The sequence below is a fragment of the Hemicordylus capensis genome, chromosome 5 (genome assembly GCF_027244095.1).
Source record: "Hemicordylus capensis ecotype Gifberg chromosome 5, rHemCap1.1.pri, whole genome shotgun sequence".
NCBI classification, from domain to species: Eukaryota; Metazoa; Chordata; class Lepidosauria; order Squamata; family Cordylidae; genus Hemicordylus; species Hemicordylus capensis.
Genome location: NC_069661.1, coordinates 35,355,042 through 35,370,420, shown reverse-complemented (window position 1 = coordinate 35,370,420; position 15,379 = coordinate 35,355,042). Strand labels below are relative to the sequence as shown.

General features: G+C 44.2%; 1 protein-coding gene across 5 annotated transcripts in view; it reads right to left on the bottom strand.

Annotated features, from left to right (window-relative positions):
* Nucleotides 1-15,379, bottom strand: part of LOC128328090 (C-type lectin domain family 4 member K-like) — a 67,308-nt gene that overhangs the window by 31,125 nt on the left and 20,804 nt on the right. For 3 of the 5 annotated variants that reach the window (XM_053257693.1, XM_053257696.1, XM_053257695.1), the window contains exons 2-3: nt 8,435-8,575; nt 3,642-3,729 (exon numbers count right to left, since the gene is read on the bottom strand). The gene's annotated coding sequence lies outside the window, so the exon portion shown is untranslated. Of the gene's footprint in view, nt 1-3,022; nt 3,133-3,641; nt 3,730-8,434; nt 8,576-15,379 lie in introns of those variants that run through there. The other 2 variants (XM_053257694.1, XM_053257692.1) reach the window with 2 other exon arrangements.

Sequence of the window (15,379 nt, the reverse complement as noted above, 5' to 3'; positions counted from 1 at the left end):
CTCTATTGCTCGTAAAACTCTCAACGCTCTTTTGTGATTCTACTACTCCAAAGGAGGCCAGTATATGGCTCTCCAAGTTTTTCAAGCAAAGATTGTAGCTCAATTACTTTATGGCATCCCACTTTGGATTCAGGGAGTAACATCAGAGATGGAAACGGTTCAATCATTATTCCTTAGGGCTATCTTTGGGGTAACCAGATGTGTACCTTATTCAGCATTATGTTTGGAATCTGAATCCCTTACTTTTTTTTTTTTTTTTTTTTAAAGCATGGGAACTTACTTTCACCAGATGGATTAAACTTTGCTTGAATATTCAGGAGCCCTCCTATTTTTGGTTTCTATGGAGAGACTCCTTTCCTAGCCCTTGGCTGTCATATGTCAACAACAATATATTGTAAATGGGTCTGTCTCCTTCTGAAATTTTACTCATGGGAAATGAGAAGGTGAAAGTTATACAATGCCTTCATGACATTGAGCACCAGAATCTTGTTTCTAGGGGAAATAGGACCTGCTCTCCTCTATTTTTTGGTATCATGCCCCCTTCGGGGAATAGAGGTGCTAAATATTTAGCTTCCCTAAACTTTTTGAAGTTTAGGATAGCATTCACTAGGGCCCGTATGAATGTGCTGTCTTCAGCCCTTTTGGAAAAAAGATTTAATAAGGGATTGTCAGATTTTGACCTATGCCCTTGTGGTGCAGGCCTCCCTGAAATGGTTTCTCATGTGCTGTTATATTGCTCCCTTTATTCTGATACTAGGAAAGAACTCATATTCCCTCTGTTAGAGCAATTCCCAAGAAGAGCTGACTTCTTTTATTTGAATTTCTGTCTTGAGGAACAAGATAATGAGGTTACTAAAGTGGTGGCGAAATTCTTTTATGTCGCTATTAGACTAAGATCTTGTTTAAGGTCTAATTCTTAGGAGCTATTGTTTTGTCCTGATTATTATGTATTATATTACTGTTGACATATTTTGCTTTTAATCTTGTTTTAATCGTTGTATGTTCTCTGTATGGCCTATGGCTGTAATAAATTGATTGATTGATTTCACTACCCTAAATAGTTTCACTACCCTAATAGTTCAGTGTCATCTGCAGATAGTTTAGTGTCTGTTAGAGGTTGTTGATTTTTACCCACAGTAGGTAAAACAGCAGAGCACTAAGGAATGAGCACACACTCCAGTTACAGAGTAGGTAGCAGAGGATGGTTTGGATATTGCAGCTATTAGAGAAAACACATGGAAATCCTTGTATGACTAAACACTAAATATTTATTGGTTAAATACACTTAGATAGGAAAGACCTATATCTAATCTAAAGGACTACATAATGGATAGGTAAGGAGAGAGAGAGAGAGATGTTTCCATCTGCTCTCTAGAAAGAAAGGAAGGATTGTGACTCAGCACAGGAAGTGCTGCAGAGTCAGTTCAGGGGTAGGGACAGATCAGAGTAGGGACAGATAGAGAGACCCTTACTCACTGTCTCTACTCCCAATGCCCCTCGTGGTCATTAGGACAGTTGGTGCAAAAGGTCGAGGTACTGGAACTCCATATCCAGCAAACTGCCATGTCAAAAACCAAGCCCTAGCCAGCCAGAAATGAAACCCTAGAAAAGACCAGCCCTAACAATCTTTCCTTGTCCTTTCCCCCTTTCTGGGTTGTTGGTTGGTTGATTAATTGATTTATTTGCTTGCTTGCTTCTTTATGAAAGAAAACAAAGGTTTGCAGCGTCCTGTGGTCTGAACCTCCCCTGGTCTGAACCACTATGTGAAACAGGATTCTGGACTAGATGGGCCTGATCCAGCAGGGCTGTTCTTATCTCCCGGGGAGAGAGTTTCTGAGTCATGCTGCTACCATCCAAAAAGCCCTGTTCCTGGTAGCTACCAACTTTTACAGAAAGCACTGGATCACTGAATCAGTCTGTATGGCTGATCCCAATGCTGGACAGGTTCATAATGGGGCATGCAGGCATAGGAACACAGGAAGCTGCCTTATACTGAGTCAGATCATTAGTCAGTTAAGTATTCTCTACACTGACTAGCAGCAGCTCTCCAAGGTTTCAGGCAGGAGTCTTTCCCAACCCTACCTGGATGCCAGGAACTGAACCTGGGGCCTTCTGTGTGCAAATCAGATGCTCTACCAGTCAACCCCAGTCTTTGAGGTAACCTAGTCCCAAAGTGTTTATGGCTTTAAGCAGGGGCGTAGCAAGGTTGGAGTGGGCCCAGAGACAAGATTTTAAAATGCCCCCCCCCCAAGTCCAGGGCCTCCGCACACCCCAGGCCCCCAAGGATTTAAGTCTGATATTCCAAAATAAGTATGCTGCCTGCAAATACATTTCACTGAATACACACACACACACATCACAATATATAGTGATATACATTGAGTACTATACATTTGTATTACTTTTAATGCCTAGAACACACTAGAAAGATGAATTATTAAAATGGGCCCCTCGCTGCAGATTAGCCAAGGAGACTTTCAACCATGCAGGGTGAGCCTATGTTTTTTTTCCCAGAATTCTGAACAGATTCAGTCAAGTTTGATTGCAGGAGATTTTTCACAGGAGGCTTTTAAAGCCCTTTAACACACATCTCCTCTGGAATGGAGGTGCTGCATTCACATGTTGGCCAGATTGACCCTGAAGTCCCTGCAAGTTATTGGGGAGCAGTTCACACACAAGAAAAATAAAATAAAAGCACCACACATGCTTCACAGTTCTCACTCAGACCTTCTGGGTTGCAAAACAACTTGAACATAAGTGCATTTATAAATGAATGAATGAATAAATAAAATTAATAAAATACTGTTCCAGAAGTTTTTGCAATTTTCTGCCATGAAACAAGCCACTTATAGGACTTTTTAGATAGTTTTTTTTAAGTCAGCAAATTTTCCAAGCTGTTTCAAAATAAATATTCAGAGACTTCTCGGTCCCCCCCCCCCCCATCCAAGCCCTATGGCAAGCAGATCCCTATATATGGGGGGGGGGCGGGAAAGGTAACCACAAAAAGGAGTTCACACTCTACCTGGCAAATGCTGGTCTGGGTTAAGCAGGGCAGCAAGGTGTCTTCTGCTGCAGAGAACACTCTGGCTGCCTCCTCCTTCCCGGCTTGCTTGGGCCCTACTCAAGTTCAGGCTTCACTGCGGCCTACACGGAGGCCTCCGTGGAAGCCCCGCCCACCCGCCGATCAGCTGAGAGGCGGGAGAAAAGGAGCTCTTGGCAGCTGGGCTGCTGCTTCCATTGCGGGCCAGCGGAACAAGCAGGAGAGACCGCGAAGAGGGCAAGTGGCTGAGGGGCCTTGGGGCTGGGCAGGGGGCAATGGGGAGTCACATGAGGTGCCCCTGGGGTGCCCCTCCAGGCAGTGGGGCCCCCAGACAACTGTCTCCCCTTGCCCTATCATTGTTACGCGCCTGGCTTTAAGGCCAGTGTCAGCCCTTTGAATTGGGTGTAGAAGCAATTAGTAGCCAATACAGTCAGGCTCAGACTGCTGCAAGTCAGACAGATTAGCCCCAGTCAATAGTCTGGTTGTTGCATTCTACACCAGCTAACACTTCTAGACGGTCTTCGGAGCTGAATGAATGAATCTTTATATCAGTCACAGATCAGAGAAAGAAAGGTGGGCAGGGAAACCAAATAATACTTACATACTAAAGTAAAGTTGTGTCATTAAGTCGGTGTCGACTCCTGGTGCCCACAGAGCCATGTGGTTTTCTTTGGTAGGATACACTCTACCTAAAAAAAACAAGTATGCTTCTTGGAGGTGCTGCTGGATTTGGATTTGTCCATTGAGGCTCTTGTGAGTGCTGTGGCCAGCAATGTCTTTTACCAGCTCCAGCACCAGCTGTGGTCCTGTCTAGAAGAGGTGCTGGTTTTTGTTATCCATGCACTGGTTACATCCAAGCTCCATTATTGCAATGTGTTGTGTGTGAGGCTAACTCTGAAGACAAATTGTTGTTCAGTAGTATATAAGTAGCCACCTAATGGTGCAGTGGGGAAGTAACTTGCCTAGGGAGCAAGAGGTTGCTGGTTCGAATCCCTACTGGTATGTTTCCCAGACTATTGTGAAACACCTATATCGGGCAGCAGTGATATAGGAAGATGCTGAAACGCATCATCTCATACTGCCAAGGAAATGGCAATGGTAAACCATTGGGTTTACCATTGGTATCTGTACTGGGTCTGGTGCTTTTAAATTTATTCATAAATGATCTAGAAGTAGGGGTAAGCAGAGAGGTGGCCAAATTTGCAGATGATACCAAACTCTTTCAGGCAGTGAAATCCAAAACGGATTGTGAGGAACTCCAAAAGGATCTCTCCATACTAGGTGATTGGGCAACAAAATGGCAAATGCGGTTCAATGTTGGCAAGTGTAAAGTGATGAACATTGGGACGAAAACCCCCAACTTCAAGTATATGCTGATGGGATCTGAGCTGTCGGTGACTGACAAGGAGAGGGATCTTGGGGTCATGGTGGACAGCTCGTTGAAAGTGTTGACTCAATGTGCGGCAGCTGTGAAAAAGGTCAATTCTCATTAGGAAGGGGATTGAAAATAAAACCGCCCACTCATATTATAATGCCCTTATACAAAACTAGGGTGCGGCCACACCTGGAGTACTGCATACAATTCTGATCACCACATCTAAAAAAGGACATTGTAGAACTGGAAAAGGTGCAGAAGAGGTCAACCAAGATGATCACGGGCCTAGAGCACCTGTTGCAGGAAAAATTCCTTTGGAACCTTGCCCTCCTGTTTAATTCAGCCACTTGCATTCATCCTTCTATCACATGGATAGAGAATGGTGCATCTTGCCAGAACCAAAGAGGATTACACAGAGTATCCACAATTATACTTGTTGCCTGACTGAATGAAGTCAAATGCAGCAAGGATGCGTGCTCAAAATAAGCTTTTTATTTCATGATCATGAAAGACGAAGTACAAGCCAGAGAGTCTGGCTGATACTGCGCACTGAAGCTGAGTAGTTGACCAGTTTATATAGGTTTCAGCAAACAAGCATATCAGTAAAGCAATTATTACATGTCATTGGTAATTAAGCACACATATTCCAGAGGTGCTATTTATTGCCTGGGAAGATGAGTTACTACTTGGCCTTTCTGATCACCTTACTCCCTATCATTATCTGGTGCCAGGCATGTCTATTTTTTCTTGAGTGAGGGATTTGGCTAATGGACCAGTTGCATACTTATGTTATCTATCTCCCGACAGGTTCCGGCATTTGTTATTTCTGGCCTCCTATCTCACATTCTTGAGAGGGGTCCCACATTCCTGGTGTGAACACTTTTCCTGAATCAAACAATTTTCTTTATTTCAAGCCTAGTGGCTCTTTGTACTGTTCAGCAGCCCAAACTTTGAATCATACACTTATTTGTAGGCCTGGATTAAACAATTCCATATCACACCGTTCTTATGAGGCTACAACAGCTGGGGCTATTTAGTTTAGAAAACATATGACTGCGGGGAGACATGATAGAGGTCTATAAAATCATGCATGGTGTGGAGAAAGTGGATCGAGAGAAATTCTTCTCCCTCTCACATAACACTAGAACCAGGGGTAATCCCATGAAATTGATTGCCAGGAAATTTAGGAGCAACAAACGGAAGTACTTTTTCACACTGCACACAATCAACTTGTGGAATTCTCTGCCATAAGGTGTGGTGACAGCCAACAACCTGGATGGCTTTAAGAGGGTTTTGGATAACTTCATGGAGGAGAGGTTTATCATCAGCTACTAGTTGTTTTTAACTAATGTTTTAATGTTGTTTTTATCTTGTTGTAAACCACCCAGAGACATAATTTTTGGGCGGTATAAAAATATGTAAAATAAATAAATTAAATTAAATAATAGTCGGAGGGCTATAAGCCAACTGCAGCCTCAAAGGCAGGATGCCTCTGAGTACCAGTTGCAGGGGAGTAACAGCAGGAGGGAGGGTATGCCCTCAACTCCTGGCTGTAGGCTTCCAGAGGCATCTGGTGGGCCACTGTGTGAAACAGGATGCTGGACTAGATGGGCCTTGGGCCTGATCCAGCAGGGCTGTTCTTATGTTCTTATAAGTGTATCAAAAACCATAAGTATTTGATTTGACCCAGCAATCTATGAAAATGGGTATAATCTGGCCAAATTTCAGAAAGCCATTGAAAAGTGACTGAATTACAGTAGTTTTAAAAGTTGGCTTTTGCAACCTAATGCAAACCTGCAATTTCACATGGGAGCAGAGCTCATTTTGAACAGTTGGAAACATATTTTAGGGGGAAGTATGCTTTTCGGTTTTATCTCTAGCCACAGCCAACAGCATGCTTCGTCTTTGGGTTTTTTAATCTATGTGGGACAATCTTGTGCAGAGGAGAAAATGCAGTGAGTTGTTTGGAGACTTGAGCAACATGTGATACTGTGCATAAGTGTGGTGGGGGCGATGGGGAACTCTGGGAATGATCCTTGATTCTGGAACCTGGGTGTTACAAACATGCCTCTATCTTCATCTCCAAAATGGAGGGTTTATTAATCAAGACAAATGTGGTAGAATGCTACCAACCCTAACATTACTTCTTTCAAAATTTGGATCTGGGAATTTTACAGCAGCATAATTAACTGTAACACAATGAGAGATCTGTTTCACTCATCAATCTGAAAAGAAAATATTGCCATTTTTCCACTGGAAAAATTCCTTCCAGAAATGGGGGTGGGTGGGTGTTGTGTGTCTTATTATTTTAAACAATCTGTTTGTCTGGACATTCACTTCTAAGGCTCTGTCTGCTTCAGTATCACTGGGCTCTTCCCTGGACCTGGCTAGGGAGCTGCCACCATCCAGCTCCCATGTCTGAGCTGCAGTGGCCCCTCCCTCCCTCAACTGCCACCACAGAGCAACCAGGGACCATCTTGCTCTGAGGGGAGGAGAGGAGAAAGAGGTGAGACTAAGGCCCATGTAAACATGTGGCTTGATATATTGGTATTTCTTTAAGTTTTTTTGGTAAACTGCTTTGGGAGGTGCACCTGAAAAGCGGTATATACACGCAGAATAAAATAAAACTAGCTGAACCCGCACAGAGCATCTGTGCGCTCTTTGGGGCTGGCAGTTCCCTCCTCCCCCCCCCACCTTCTGCCCCAGTCTCTCCTGCCCTCCCTCCCACCTTCTGCCCCAGTCTCTCCTGCCCCAGTCTTCTCACATTTCCACTCCGGCCGTGCTTTCCTTTCCGGGCTACTCTCAGCGGGCTGCTCTTGGCAGAGTGGCACTACAGCCACCCACCACCTCCTGACCCCGGTGGTTGGGCTGAGACCAGAGCCGCTGCCGCCTCCTCCTCCTCCTCCTCACTGCCGCCGCCTGCCTCCTCCTCCCCCTCATGAGCCAGGCCAGGCCGGACTGCCGCTGCCTCCATTACCATGGCCGGGTAATGCCGGGAACTCTCGCAGCGTGTCACAAGAGTTCCACCGCAAAAAAGCCTGGGCATGCATGCTGGCTAAGAGAAATACTTTTATAGATAATTTAAAAAATCAGGGGTGGGGTTTTTTGGAGGGAGGTGTCTTTCAAGGATTGGTGTCCCTGCAGCATCACCAGCAACACTCTTTGACATTATGAAGGCCCCAACTCTGCAAATACATATTTTGGGATGCCTCCAACCTATTTATTATTAAATTTCTATACCACATCAAACAGCCAGTCTCTATGTGGCAAACAAATATTTTAAAAACAGTTAAAATTAAATGACGATTAAAATATCATCTGAACAGTTATAACACAGATTAGGTTAAACACCTCCAAATGCCTGAGCAAATGGCTGAGTTTTTAAGGCCCTCTTAAAGGCTGATGGAGTCAGACATGCATCTTGATGAGGAGTGTGTTCCATAGTGCAGGCGTGGCTATTGAGAAGACAACCCTGAAGTTGGTGTTTGTGTAAGCAAATATGAACAGCACTAGAACAGCCCTCAGTTGGGCAATGAGGGGCAGTTTTGAATATGTGAAAGCACACTTAGCAGCCTTCATTCAAACAGATAATTTTTCTATTCCTAGTTTTCTTTTTCTGGAAGGAAGGCCACTTTTTTTTTTAAATGCACCCTTGCAGTTCATTCTTTTTCATTGAAATCTTCTAGAGTGATCTGCCATACGCAGTTCCCTTAACATCATCTGACCAGATTCTTCTCCCCTCCCAATGATCTACCCCAGCATCTCACAACTCTTTTAGCAATGGGTCTTTGGCATATTGAGAACAACTGGAGGAAGGAAATCCTATAGACTAATATTTCATCTAATGCCTTCTCCGCAAGGCATTTCGCCAAAACGTTAATCTGAAGCGTTTCCTTCCTGCCGTTTTATTCAGACTTACCCTTGAGTGTTTGCAGTGATGGATATAGCTTTTAATGGACTCACTCTAACTATGGACAGTCTCAAAGGTAGACAACAAAAAAACACCATGTAGTCTGTACCTGAAACATCTGTACCCTGAATACTCATAGATTTCCATCCTTGACCTCAGCCAACTGCTTATCTTCCTGAACCAAATCCACAAAACAGTCACCCACCGATAAATCCTTCCTTTCCATTCTTTCAGAAGACTTTAGCAGCAGCTGGAATGACAGAATTTCCATTCATTGGGGATTGTTATAGTGATTGCTCAATGGTTTACCAGATTGAGGACATCTTTCATCATTTTCTGTTGCTTATTTTGGGAATCGCATCAGCAAGTGTGTTTCAACTCCATTGACACTCATGAGATACATGCATGGAATAGGCTACCATTAAGTTTTGGGTTTTTTAAAAAAAATAATGCAATGGATTTGAATCACAGCTCTTACTTTCTAACAAATTACCTGTCTAACTTCAGTCAGTGTGAAACTGAGCAGAGGCAACATCTGGGAACAGAGTTCTACTCACAGAAGATAGGGACATAGAAAGGTGCCTTATACCAAGTCAGACCTTGGTTCATCTAGCTCAGTACTGTCCGCACTGACTGGCAGTGGCTCTCCAAGTTTTCAGGCAGGAGTCTTTCCCAACCCTACCTGGAGATGCCATGGAGTGAACCTGGGACCTTCTGCATGTAAGCATGCAGATGCTCTACCACTGAGCTACAGCCCCATCCCCTAACATCAATATCTTAGAGCACTCAGATGTAGTCACCCATCTGAATGTAGACCAAGGCAGATCCTGTTTACTAAGCACTTAGCAAAAGGGACAATTCATGATTGCTACCACAAGATCAGCTTTCCTCCCCCAGTTTTTACAAATCCCCTTTCCTTTTGTGTCCATCTTACCCCTTTCAGCAGAGTCTCCTAACCTACAGGAGAGGATTTGGGGGCGTGCAACTGGTTTCTATGGAGAGGGACAGGGCGGGGGGGGGGGAATCTCTGGCATAAGTTTCCTTTGACTTGCACAAATCACAATAAAACCAAGTGTGCAACACCCCCCTCAAGAGCCCACAATCTACAAAGACGCAAGGTCAACACCAGCAGCATCCACTGAAAAGATGCTCAACTGGGGTAAAAGAGGCAGTTGCTTTCCCTCTGCTAAATATAAAAAGAATCACCATTTGGAAAGGTAGCTCTTAGTCCAGTTGGTAGAGGAGGTTACCCACTCCTGCCAAGGTATGCCACCTGGCTTCCACTTGCTGTCCCTCAGACAAAAAAACTGAGAGGGAAGAATGACATTTGTGGCAACCTACATGACCATTAGGTGTTTGAGAGATTCTTTCTTGTAGTCCTCCTGGAAGGTTGCAGAATAGCACCCTACCAGCAAAGTGGAAGAAGATACAGGAGCACTATTCAGAACTGGTTCTTCTATACCCCAAATATGGGGATCGGTCTCTGGATGAGGGTAGTGTTCAAAGGTAAGGCCCAGAAGGGGTCTCACCTTTTGTGCCAGCAATGTTACTTACTTTTTTTTTTAAGAAGGAATACAGTGGCTGTCATGGGCGTGACAGAGTTGAAGGGTAGATCTTTTCAGCTTCATTATGAGTCCCCTATCCTTTCTCCCCTATCCTTTCTGCCCTGAGCCATTTTTTGGAAGGGCGGTAGAGAAATCGAATGAATGAATGAATGAATGAATGAATGAAGCACTGACTATGGGCCATCAATGGAATGTTCCCAAGAGAAATCTGTTTGTGCAACTGCAGAAAAATATCTGAGCATTATGTAACTAGCTCATGTCTAACAAAGACTAAATAAGGTTTTTTGTAAGTGGTTCAAATTCATTCAGGACATTAGTTCCCCCCACCCCTCCCAGTTTGGTGGTCTTTGACTAAACTTTGAGCTGACACGGCATAGGGGATGAAGAATGAAGCTCTTTTTACATCACAGCTAAGGTAAGAGGAAGAGATGTTGTATTTTAAAGACGCTGGTCTGTTCTTTTGCTCTGTGTAACAAATTTTTCTCACCAAAAGGACAGTTCAGCATTGCAGAAAATGAAAAGGAAAGGAAAGGAAAAGAAACGAACTTTCACTGCATACACCAAACAAATAACACAAGAAAGGAAATTTTAAAAAAATGTGTGGGTTAATTCAAGTTACTCTTCTATGCAGAATGTTTTTTTTTTTTTTAACCCTATATTTGAGGTTGCTCAAATAACTCGGAAGCAATTCTTGTCACTGTTTCAGGTGCTTGGTTTTTCTCTTCAGACATGACTCAAGCGGGGATGTTCTTTTTAAATTTTGAATTAAAAATCTACAGCACTGTACATTACAATTGAGAGTGCAATGTTGGGTCCTAGATTCAGCTAGCAAATCAATACACCTTATCTGCCAGCTGTCCCCTTTCAGCCACAAGAGGGATCCATTTCTGAAATACAAAGTGATCCTCTATCCTCAAAATGAATTTGTGTATATCAGTTAATTTTTTAAAAACTCCCATCCAAAATATATGAATCTTGGTAAAATGCAACACATTTCTGTCCAAAAAACAATGAATCTTGAAAATTAAATGAAGCCAAACACCCCTATTGAGCAGCAGTCTATGAGAAGCACATGAAGTTTCCCTGTATGCTGAGAAATAAATGTCCATTAAAGCATTTTCCAGATATTTTTACTTTCCTTATTCCCACCTTTATCTAAAGGTATTGAAACACCTTCCAAATTACAGTTATGTTTCAGCACATTCCAACCAGCATGATGCTGAACAGAAACAAAATTTCTGAACAACAAAGTATCATTTTTGTGTGTTTTTCCCTTTTATTTTACAGATGTGTTCAAGCATTATCGTAACGCCAGCTAGAATTATCCAAAAACTCTTACTGTTTTATTTGTTTGTTTAAAATATTTACACGGCCTTGCAATAATAAATCTTCAAGGTGGCTTGCAAGTATGAAAATCAATACATAATTAAAGTAGTATATTAAAAACAATAAAATCCAAGAGGAAAAAGAGGAAACAGCAGCAAGTAGGTGTCATAAAACAGCACTCAAAGTATCCCAAAGGCTCACCGGAAATAGGTTGCCTTGGCTTGCCCATGAGGGTCATCAAGGATAGAGCAAAGCAAACATCCCTAGGAAGGGAATTCCATAACTTCATTCACTGCGGTGATGGCAGCCAATTTATGGACGCATTCCTTTGCACCTGCAGATCTACTTTCTCCATTGAACTGAATGGCTTAGCTGTGCACAAAAGCTCTGAGCTGTAGATCAGCGTGAGGATGCAGACTGAGACAAAAAGCAAAGCATGTTTGCATAATGATGGGACTTGGGGATGTATCTAGGAGTGGCCCAATGTATTGTGGTACCTGAAGTGAAGCACAAAATGCTGCCTTGCCCATGCCACTAGTGGGGCCAGGCCACTTCTAAAATCAACCCTCACAAGCTTTGGAAGTGCATGGGGAACAGGGATGAGAGGAGATCGCTGGCAGACACCTATTCTCTCCTTGCATTTCTCACAAGCTTTGCAAGGAGTGTGAGGAGAGGCACTCCTGGTGTGCAAGGGTCAGATTGGTCCCAAACAGCTGATCTGATGGCAACAGCAAGGGATACCTTATGCCCCTGTTGGGACCCCAATGATCCACCACCTGACAGCCTCATGTTACCTCATGAAAAGGCCAGCCCTGGCTGTCTCTCCCCTTCAACACCTTGCACCCCTTGACTAAAAAACGGAACATAGATAGAATGTTTCATGATTCCAAGGCACAAATGAAGAACATCATGGCCAATATCCAAACAAACCCATAGGCATACACAAGTGCTTCCACATGTATGTCAAGGCTCCTCTTGGGGGATGGTGGGGGGTGCTGTTCAACCACAGCTCTTTGCTCTGTGTTGGAAACTGTTCTCCAAGATCCCCCAATGTTTCAGGACTGGCCTTTCAGTTGTGGGGATTGTGGTCAGGGGCTCTCTGAAGCCCCACTGCATCTCCCCACACAGTCCTTTGGATCCAAGCCCACAACCATTTCCACCATCTGGCTGGGACATCAAGAATATTTGCTTAACTTCACTGAAGTCAATGGCAAAAGTCCCACCAACTTGAATGGAAGCAGCATCAAGTTTGAAATTCAAGTTTCAAGGAATGCTAAACTGTGAAACAATCTACTTTGTTTTTCCTTCCACCCATACAAAACAATTTTATTCCTCATAAATCATCCATGTGTATGTCACTTTCCAGCAGTAAGGGTATTCAGACAGTGGAGATGTTTATAGATGGAGGCAAAGGCTTGCAAATGTTATTAATTTTATCTAACTCTAGAGAAATTAGCTTTAACACTTGCCAGAAGGTGGCTTGCTGTGCAGCAGGATCTCACTCAAAAATGTTTCTTTGCTCCTCTTCTTCTCCGAAATATCTTGCAAAGGCAATGGCACCATGTTAAAAACAACAACGGATACTCTCCATCAAAATTTATTAGAAGCATTGCTAACTGTGCAACCCACAAAACAAACCAATCCTGGGACGCACACTGAAGAGGAGGCACAATGTTGGATTTGTGGGGTGTGATTATCCTGGACAAAGATAACTTTGTTTAAAGACCATTTAAGCATAGACAATCCAGCATGTTTGTACTGAATGTAGGGCGCAAAGCACAGTTGTCATAAAGTCATGTTGCATGGGACAATGGCTGAGGTCAGACATAATGTGAAACTATGGTTTGTTCTGCTAAACCATAGTTTTGTGTTAGGTCTGAACTCAAGCCTGCCATAAAGTCGGGCAGTTCACAGGATCGATACATGGGTAGGAGAAGCGTTCTACCCAAGTTTGGGAGCTGTGCGCACTCCCATTTTGTGATCCTCGGTGAGTGTAAAAACAAGGTAGGATGTGGGGAGCTTGATCATTTGCTAAGCTCCAGCTGAGTAGGAGTTTTTCCTCCTACCACATCCTGAAGTTGCAGATAGATTCTGAGTAAGCATCCTAGACTTAGCAAGCAATCAAGGGACTTAGCAAGCAATCAAGCTCTCCACCTCCTACCTTCTTTTACACTCAGAGATGATCACAAAACGGGAGCATCGACAGCTTCCGAACTTGAATAGGACACCTTTCCTACCCATGTATCAATTATGTCGACTGCCCTACTGTGTTTTATTTGGGGAACATGAACCAGCACCTGAAATCACCATTAGAAGTTGGTTATCAAACCATGGTTTATGCTAGCTGTTAGGCTTGCTTTGGAGCACCAGAAGCTGAATGATCCACACCACCCCTTTGGAACTGCACAGAGGCGTCTGCACTGTGTACTTCTGACATAGGGGTGGCCTCCTTTACAGAAAGTAGAGCCTTGTATTGCACCAGTGATGGCTGAGATGGCACACAGGGAACACCAGAAGGTGTGCACATGGAGGGGTAGTTCTTTCAAGTGCTTTCCCCATAGAACTCTATGGGTAAAGAATTGCCCCTCCCAGGACTCCCGATGCACACTTCTAGTCACACCCTGTAAACGGTTCTAGCCATTACTAGGAAAGTATGGGGCTCTGTTTCCAATAAGGAGTCTCTCCTGTATTGGAAGCACATAGTACTGCATGCAGATGTGCCATGGATATTGAAACAAAATCACCCCCACTTTTCCTTTTTTTATTTGATTCCATTAAGGCCTAAGAAATGATGAAATATCTGTAACCTTTTAACCTATAACTTTTGCTCCTGGAATTCAGTTGTATTTCAGGGTGTGTTTTTAGGAACTATCTAAGTTTGCTCTAGCGTATCAAACATAAGAATTAGAGAAGGAAGTTTGAGCCTACCTGCAAGAGGTTAATGATACATTTGAGTTAAAGTAACAATAGAACCATGGAAAATAGACAGATCTTGAGAGATACTGTTTTATAACTGCTGCTCTCTCAAACACAAAGAGGCTGCTCTTATGCACAGCATAACCTGGGCTAGGGATGCCTAGCCCAGGTTACACTGCATGTGAGACCCATAGGGGTTGGGGCCCAATCCTGGCAGGCTAGCACTGCCTAGCCCGGCTTTTAAGTCCGGGTGTTAGTCAAGGTTAAGGGAGCAAGCACTCCCTTACCCCCGGCTACCTGCTTGTGTGCAAGCATGGGCTGCTTCCAGCCTGGCCGCACACAGAGGGGCGATTCTCACTTGACCATAAGAACCACCGGGCTCGCAGCCGAGCACAGTAGTTCTTGAGCGGGTAACCCGCTCGAGAACCCCTGCTAAAAAGCAGGTTTGCGGAGCTAGCACTCCAGCAAACCTGCTTTTTAGGATCATGAGTAGCCGTGGTGCACCTTTGTGGCATGCCTACTCACGAGCAGACCCACTGCCAGGAGGCGAAAAGCCACCTCCCGGCTCCGGGGGTCTCCCCAGTATGCTCTCGCGCAGGGCATACTGGGGCTTGCGGGGGCCGCATGGCCCCCACTCCCCCCCCCCCGCCGCCTCGGTCATGGAGCCGGCCATCATGTGGGCGGCCGATCCAGCCGCCCAGGGCTCCCTACCCACTCGTGAGTGGGTAGAGCGGGCTTAGCCCGCTCTTCCCACTCACTGCCCCAAACCGGGTCTCACTGATCGTGAGACCCAGTCCAGAGTCTAGGTGTCTGTCTCTTGTGGGAATCACCCAATGCAATGTGCATGTTGCGCAATGCATTGTGGGCTTCACGGAGACTGGGACAATGAGTCCCAGCCTCAGATCAATCTGCCCTGCTCTGCGCTGCACGTAGAACATGTGAATGTCCCCAAATTAATCTTGTGTAGATTTAACTAAGATTTAACTATTCAGAAACAACTCGATTTTTTTCCTTTCCATTTCCCTTTTCCTCCCTTTTCATTTCTGACTCCACCTTCCACTCTCTCTACTCTACAGAATCCCGACCGGGCCAAACTTCTAAACAAAACATGAAAGATTATTGGATAGAATAAAACAGATGCCTGATAGGTGCCTGACAACAAGTTTCGTGTTAAGTGAGAATTGGAATGCTGACATGTTTCACTAAGGTATGATTAGCTTACAGCTAATCTAAATACTGGGATGCAA